Below are 7,479 nucleotides of genomic sequence, written 5' to 3' on the forward strand. Positions count from 1 at the left end.
GAAAAAGTAGGCCTTTTCCTTTTCCCTCCCTTCGATTTTTTAGGGGGCACTGTCTGTATACCTTACTGCCCCACTGGCTTTGCCCAGGCCCGTACGCAGGGAGGGGAGGGGGGCGTGCAGTGTGGCAAAAGGAAAACAAAAAGGTTTTTTTAATGCTTTTTTAGTCAAAAAAGTCCAAAGTTTTGGGTAGAAGGTCCACTTTTTACAAAATCGCACCACCCCCTGGAAAAAGGTCCACCTTTTAAAATCAGCACCCCCCCCCTAAAAGAAATAATGCGTACGGGCCTGGCTATGCCACTGCTCTGTCACTCCCCTTCCTCCCCCCCTCTCTTCACTCTCCTTCTCTCTCTGTCTCCCTCTTTTTAAGACCTGGGGCTGCAAGGCCCCAAAGCCTCACCCCCTGGGTACGCGCCTGGTTTACTGTAACTTGTTGATCTATTTTGAGCCACCTGATCATAACATAACCCCACCCTTATTAATAAAATACAAGTGTCCATATTCTATCCAAATTCATCCCATGCATGTGTAGTAGTCATCAGGCCACGAGGTTAGGCCTGAACGTTTCCGTAGGGGCCTACCATTTTTCCCCAAGTAATTTTTGAACATATTTTTGAAAAGGTGCCGCCAGCGTGCCGCCACAATGCGTGCCAAAAATCGCTCCCTTCCCCCTCGTTGACTGGCAAAAATTCCTTGTCCCCTCATTTTTTGCCTTGCCAAAATATTCACCCTCCCCCATGAAATGGGATTTTTTACTTCAAAACGTTGGAATTGGGCCGTAAATGGCTCGATTTTGCAATCTAAGTATTTTCTGAGACCATTTGTCAGAATTTGCACAGATAGATATGATGTTTGCACAGATAGATATTTCCTAAACATAGGAAAGCATGTTCTGATACATTCACCTTCGTGCCGATGTGCTGCATCTAGCGCCGAACTGTCAAAAAAGCACGACGTATACCTGATATTGGACATCAGTGGCGTGTTGATCATACCGCTTTTTCATGGTCTGTTGATTTTGCTGTAGATGATGCTTGGAGATTTCCCTAGTCGTTTCCAGCTGAGTTACCAGTTGCTTGATGTGTTCTCTCACGGTTCTATCTGTTAAACGTTCTGGCTCCAGTAAGGCAACATCCATTGGTAAGATTGCTTCTCTTCCGTAGAGTAAGAAAAACGGGCTGAATCCTACGCTGTTGTCAGTAGAACTGGTTCTGTACGCAAACTGGATTGATGGCAGGTAGTCATCCCAATCTGTTTGAAACTTATTGACATAATGAGAAATAGTGTCTAGTATAACAGCATTAAAACGTTCTTGTACTGCGTTACACTGAGGATGATATGAACTGGTGTTGAGTTTATTTGTTGTCATGATACGACAAACTTCGAGCATCAGCTTTGACAGGAAATTTGTGCCTCTGTCACTTAGAAGAAACCTTGGACAACCATGATTACATATCACCTCTTTGTAAAAAACAGTGAGCTACAGTACTAGCATCCATATTTTTTATTGGGACCAAAATTGGCCACCTTGTGCAGTGATCCGTGAAACACAAGACGTATCTACTGCCTGAAGTAGATATAGGAAGTGGACCTAAAATATCGACACTTACTCTCTCAAATGGTCCAGGAACTTCCATGGTCATTAACGGAGCAATTACTTTATGCTTAGGTGTTTTTCTACTAGCACATGAAACGCATGATCTAATCCAATTATCAATATCTTTGTACATACCTCTCCAAAAATATCTTTTTCGAATACTGGCATAAGTTTTATGAAATCCAAAATGAGCAGCAAGGGCTTGATCATGATGAGCATTCAAAATTGTATCAATGTAACTATACGGTACATACAATTGTACAGTGGTCCTTTCAGGAAAATGACGTTTTGCTGGAGTGGACCAGATATGAAATAACCCACCTTCATGTAAGAAATAATGTTCAGACTCTAGCAGTATATTACGAGCTTCTTTGTTGTCATCTGGGAGATCGCCTATCTCAAGGTATCTGATCATCTTGGCTGCAAAGGAGTCTTTTCTTTGTTCCTGCTTAAAATCAGACAAATTAACACTATCATGAATGTGGGGTATATAAGTTTCAAACTTGTCCTCATTTCTGTCACTTAACCTTTTACCTTGTTGAAACCTAAGATTACGAATTGTACTGACATTTGGTTTTGTATGGCAAGGAAAAATATCATCATCTAGTGAACCAAACCCAAATGGAATCCAATTTAAAGGAATCCAATCCTTACTTTGACCTGACTTGACATCTACTTTGCTATGATTACTTGGCAATTCAATAGGAATTTGGCTAGAACTTAATGATACATTTTGATGTATTCTACTTAAAGCATCGGCATTTTGAATAGTACTACCTGGCCTATGAATTATTTCAAAGTCGTACGATTGCAGTAGCAAAGCCCAACGTGCTAACCGACCTGTGACAGGTTTTCTTCCAAATATCCAACACAAAGCTTGATGATCCGTGACAATTTTGAACTTTGGACCATGCAGAAGGTAAGAAGAGTACTTTTTAACACCTTCAACGACCTAGAAGCATTAGCGGTCTTTGGGCGGCCTTTTTTTAATTTTTTTATTCAAATCGTGCCAAAAACAACTCTAAATTCTCTTCTGGTTTGCCAGAATACGATTCTTTAAAATGCCCTTCATATTTAGACATGGTGACTATCGGTGGTGACTCTTGTTCTGGCATTGGTTCAACAAGCGTAGCGTTATCCAAAATATCTGAACAAAAGACTGGGAAAGCGGCTAAAATAGCAATGAATACACTGCAATGAATTATTATTTCCATCTATATTTCATTTACGTGTGGCAACAGACGATGGAAATAATTATAACCAACATTCTTGTGGGCTATACTCATACCCAGTATAATAATTTCGATAAACAAGGCCTACAAGATAATGCCACGCCCGTATAACACAATATTTAAAATAAATAAAATTACATACCCAAATATGCCGAAATATGCTGAGTAGACTGCGAGCTGGCCGGTACTACACGACAAACATAGCCCATATTAATAATACTTCCAAGCAATGAATGAATAGTGCAGTTAACTGAATTGAATAATAATACTGAATGGATAGTACACGGAACAAAGCTCACTGCAAAAACGCGCGAAATTTAAACAAGCGGACAGGTGGTACTGTCGATTAAGAATTAATGAAAAGAAAACCACGGATTCTCCACCAATTTATTATGACGTTAAACGCCAAAAGAGGAAACCGAGATCTAACACAAAATAACTAGCTGAAACCAATAATTTAATTTCTTTGCAATATATTTAATTCTTATTTCAAGTTACTACAAATCAAATTGATTCTGAATAAAATGTACTCACTAAATAAAGACGTGATGTCGACCAGCCAGCTCGCAATCAACTGACTCAACAAGGGCGGGGCAGTCTTTGCCAAGCCAGGGATATAAAGGGATAGGCATCGTAGCTATTACGTAACACACCGAATGATGTAGTTTAACTCTAGACAATAGGCGCCATATTGCAGGAGGGTTAGAGTTCATCAATGAGGTAGAAAGAATAGAGTGCCCTGCTCGCCGAATCTGTGAAGCCGGTTTGGGTCCCGGTTTGGGTGCTGTATAGATACACAAAGTTGAACAAATCATGTATTAAAACGCATTAAATTTCCCAGTACCGGTATACCATTGTTTTTATCAAAAAATTGCTGAATTATAAAGGCAAACACGCCTGAATCTGGTATTTCAGCAGTGTTGCCACGCTAAACAACTGTACCACTTTACGAAATTTCGCCTTCAGTCGCCGTTCCTGTAGCGCTGCATGGCAACGGGCGAATGAACTAGATTTAGGAGCGTGCTTGCCTTTATTATTCAGCATTTTTTTGATAAAAAAATGGTACACAGTAAAGTTGAATATGCTAAAACAAGTAATTTACTTTAGTATTTAATTTTATTAATCCATACATGCTAGAGTAAATTCAGTTTCCATTTTAGTTGTATTTGATGCTGATTTTGTCGGGGATTTTGTTAGATCCCTTCATTTCATAATGGCTTATTCAGTGTGTGATTGTCAATGAAACGGCAACGTACCAGCTCGAGCTCAGCGATCTATGTTTTTCTACGTCATTGGAGTTCATAGAGGAAACGTTAAAGGTTAGTAGATTAGGTCACCCAGGCACATCACTAATGTGTTTCACGAGTTGTAATACCGACAGGTAAAAACATTGATTTTGTAAAATTCTCCCGATTTTTTAAAATTACTAAATAAGGTTAGTACTTCAAACCATTCTTTGATGAATCTATGCAATATGACGGTAATTATTGAAACATCTAAGAATCAATCTTAAACATCTTCATGATATTCATTTTTTTGCGCATGGTCAAAGAATGCTCTTGCGCTATCCACAGACTATCCGGTGGAAACTTCAAAGCAACGATCATGCGTTAATATTTACAAAATGGCGAATGATGTAGTTTAACTCGAACAATAGCGTGACGTAGTTTGTGGCGCTGTTCCTATATGCACTTTCACCCTCCTGGCCAAGCTGGCTTAGTCGTCAATGCGCCGACTCATAAATAGTTAAAAAGGTTAGGTTAACGAGGTCATGGTGTCTCCATCCGATTATAATGAAATCGGGAACGGGGCTCCATAACACTATTAAGGCTTGGATAGGGACAGGTGGTATCATATAGGTCTTCATGATGATGATGATGATGATGATGATGATGATGATGATGATGATGATGATGATGATGATGATGATCATGATGATCATGAAAGAATTTTTTTTTAAATTATATTCGTTGTTAAAAAAAACATCATTCAAAATGAGTAGGTCTTATGATAGCAACAGCAACTTAAAAAAATTCAACTAACTCAAATGAGCACTAAAATAAAATGCTGAAATGTTCAACTAAATCGAACAATTACTTACCCACAGTGGCGTAACTAGACATTTTCATTTGGGGGTGGGGTGCAGGGGGGAAAGCGGGGGCAAACATAATAAATGAGGGGCAGGCATCGTTCATGCTGTTTGGGTTTGTAAGGGGTGGAGTGGGTCTGTCCCCGGAACATTGGCGTAGATTTCTTTTTTGACATGGGGGGGAGGTGGGATTGAAAAACAATTTGAGTTTTTAAGGTTAAAATGACCAAATAATGAGGTTAATTAATAACTGTTAGAAGTAGGCCTAATTTACCTTTTTTCATGGGGGCAAGAGCTCCCCCTGCCCCCCTAGTTACGCGACTGCTTATACTCATGTTAATTGAAAGACCGTCAAAAATATGAAAGATAAACTTTGCGTTACAATTTAAATAATTTGTAAATTGAAATAGACCAAGGCTTACGACCTAAGACCTGCTCTGAGGCAGGGCCAAGAAAAGCCACTGTAAGCCTGGTCTAACAGGCTTGCGTAGACTACGGCTACAGAAGACTGATTTCGAGAAATGCAAATTTTACTGAAGCCTGGGGCTAATCCTACAAGCCTGGCCCACGGGCTAACGAAGCCTCGAGGCTATGGTAGTCGTGCTTCGGGAAATACGTTTTCAGTTAAGCCTGGTCTTACGACCTCTTAAGCCTTGAGGCTAGACAAGCCAATTGCTAAGCCACCCGTCGAGAAATTCGCCCTAAGAGCCCCATTTTAAGCTCCTCCCCTGTTCAAAAACTTGGTACATTGTAAGTGTTTTTCAGCTGTGATGAATGCCAGTTGCTGATGAAGTTTAAGAAATATCACCTCAAACCCCTATAAATTTGATAATAACAGAACCATGTTGCATAAAGTCTGAAATTGTGTCCCCCACAAAGCTCAAATTCAGCCTCCCTAATCCCGCCATTTTAGGCAAATTCGCTACATAATGAGCACCATAATGTAAACATATGGAAAGCACATTTTCTACCAAACAAATATTTTACCCCATCCCCCGACACACCCAATTAATATTTTAGCCCGTGCAGTGTATGCAGACTCCGTCCAAACTAATCTTGGAAATTTGCGAAAAATATTCCATATTAAATGTCAAGTCTGTATAACAGTCCTCGAAGTAAATTTTATAAATCTAATGGTATATTCTTAAAGTGTATGTAGTTGGGAGGAAAAGCCGACGATCAATTGAAAATTTTGACCTTTCATATTGAAGATATGGATTTTTTTCCCAAAAGATCTAATTTTTTTTGTGTTTTGGGAAAAAATCCATATCTTCAATACGAAAGGTCAAAATTTTCAATTGATCGTCGGCTTTTCATCCCACCTACATACACTTTAAGTATAAATTATCATATTTATAAAGTTTACTTCGAGTACTGTTAAATATCAAAAATATCAATTTTTAATCATTTGCCATAAAATGTGTATTACATTGCGAATTTCAAAAAAATCAAAATTATTTTATATCAGAAGGACATTCTTCGTATTCAGAATGCAATTCGATATGTCTGATGTGCTCTAATGTCCCACAATAAATACTGTCCAAACGTTCATACCCCACCCCTTAATCACTAAAATCCGCATTGAAAAAGTATATTTTACTAATAAGTTACACATTTTTTCTGAGGAAACTCATGGGCCTCGTTGGCGCAGTCGGCAGCGCGTCAGTCTCATAATCTGAAGGTCGTGAGTTCGAGCCTCACACGGGGCACCGTCAGTAACATTTTTCTTTCTTTCTTTTTTATCAACAATTTTTTTATTCTAAACAGAAAACTTCAGGAATATAATTAATTTTTTTCTCATCCCTATTTCATTAATTTCGTTTCTGTTTTGCGATCATGATTCATGAGACTTCAGAAAATAATTCTTTTCAGTGGAGTAGGCCTAGGGTGGGCGAGTCACAAAAATATGGGGGAACCGGGGAAAACTCCCCCCCCCCCCACTTAACGTTTTTAGGAATAAAATGGGGACGGCAAAGGGTAAATTGTCCTTAAAATTGAACTAGTGGGACTAAAAAATAACAAATGGGGACGGACATTTTGCGTTGACTCCTCACACTAAAATACTGGCTACAGTACTGAACAGGGGGGGCATGACTTCTCACACTAAAATACTGCTGAACAGGGGGAGGTGACAAAATAATCGTTACAACAATTATACCTGAAATAATATGATTCAAACTACAAGATTACAAGTCAACAAAACACGCATCGTATAATGCGATATATAATAATCACTGATTGTATTTATTAAAATCTTTATGATGCTGCCCATTATACAATTATTTTGTTATACAAATCCTTATTCAATATCAAATTTGTCATTGACCTGGCGACTATTTGAAGATATTTAAATTCGTTCTTTCTTTTTGCAGTATAAAAAAATATATAAATTTATATAAAAATAGACTATAAAATATATCCACTTGACATTGTGATATCTTTGGTACAATAGTAGCTTTGTGTGCATATAATCTTATCTTATATGAAAAATATCAACCTTTAAAAACGTTTACAGTATTTTTGAGTGATATAGTCAGCAGGGCCATAGCCTAATACATTCATAC

At 38.4% G+C, this 7,479-nt stretch overlaps 1 non-coding gene across 1 annotated transcript; it reads left to right on the top strand.

Annotated features, from left to right (window-relative positions):
* Nucleotides 1-6,551: 6,551 nt before the first annotated feature.
* Trnam-cau (transfer RNA methionine (anticodon CAU)) lies at nucleotides 6,552-6,624 on the top strand. The gene has a single exon. It is a non-coding gene; the product is annotated as a tRNA-Met (tRNA).
* The last annotated feature ends 855 nt before the right edge of the window (nucleotides 6,625-7,479 follow it).

This window comes from Amphiura filiformis, chromosome 8 (genome assembly GCF_039555335.1).
Source record: "Amphiura filiformis chromosome 8, Afil_fr2py, whole genome shotgun sequence".
Taxonomy (NCBI): domain Eukaryota; kingdom Metazoa; phylum Echinodermata; class Ophiuroidea; order Amphilepidida; family Amphiuridae; genus Amphiura; species Amphiura filiformis.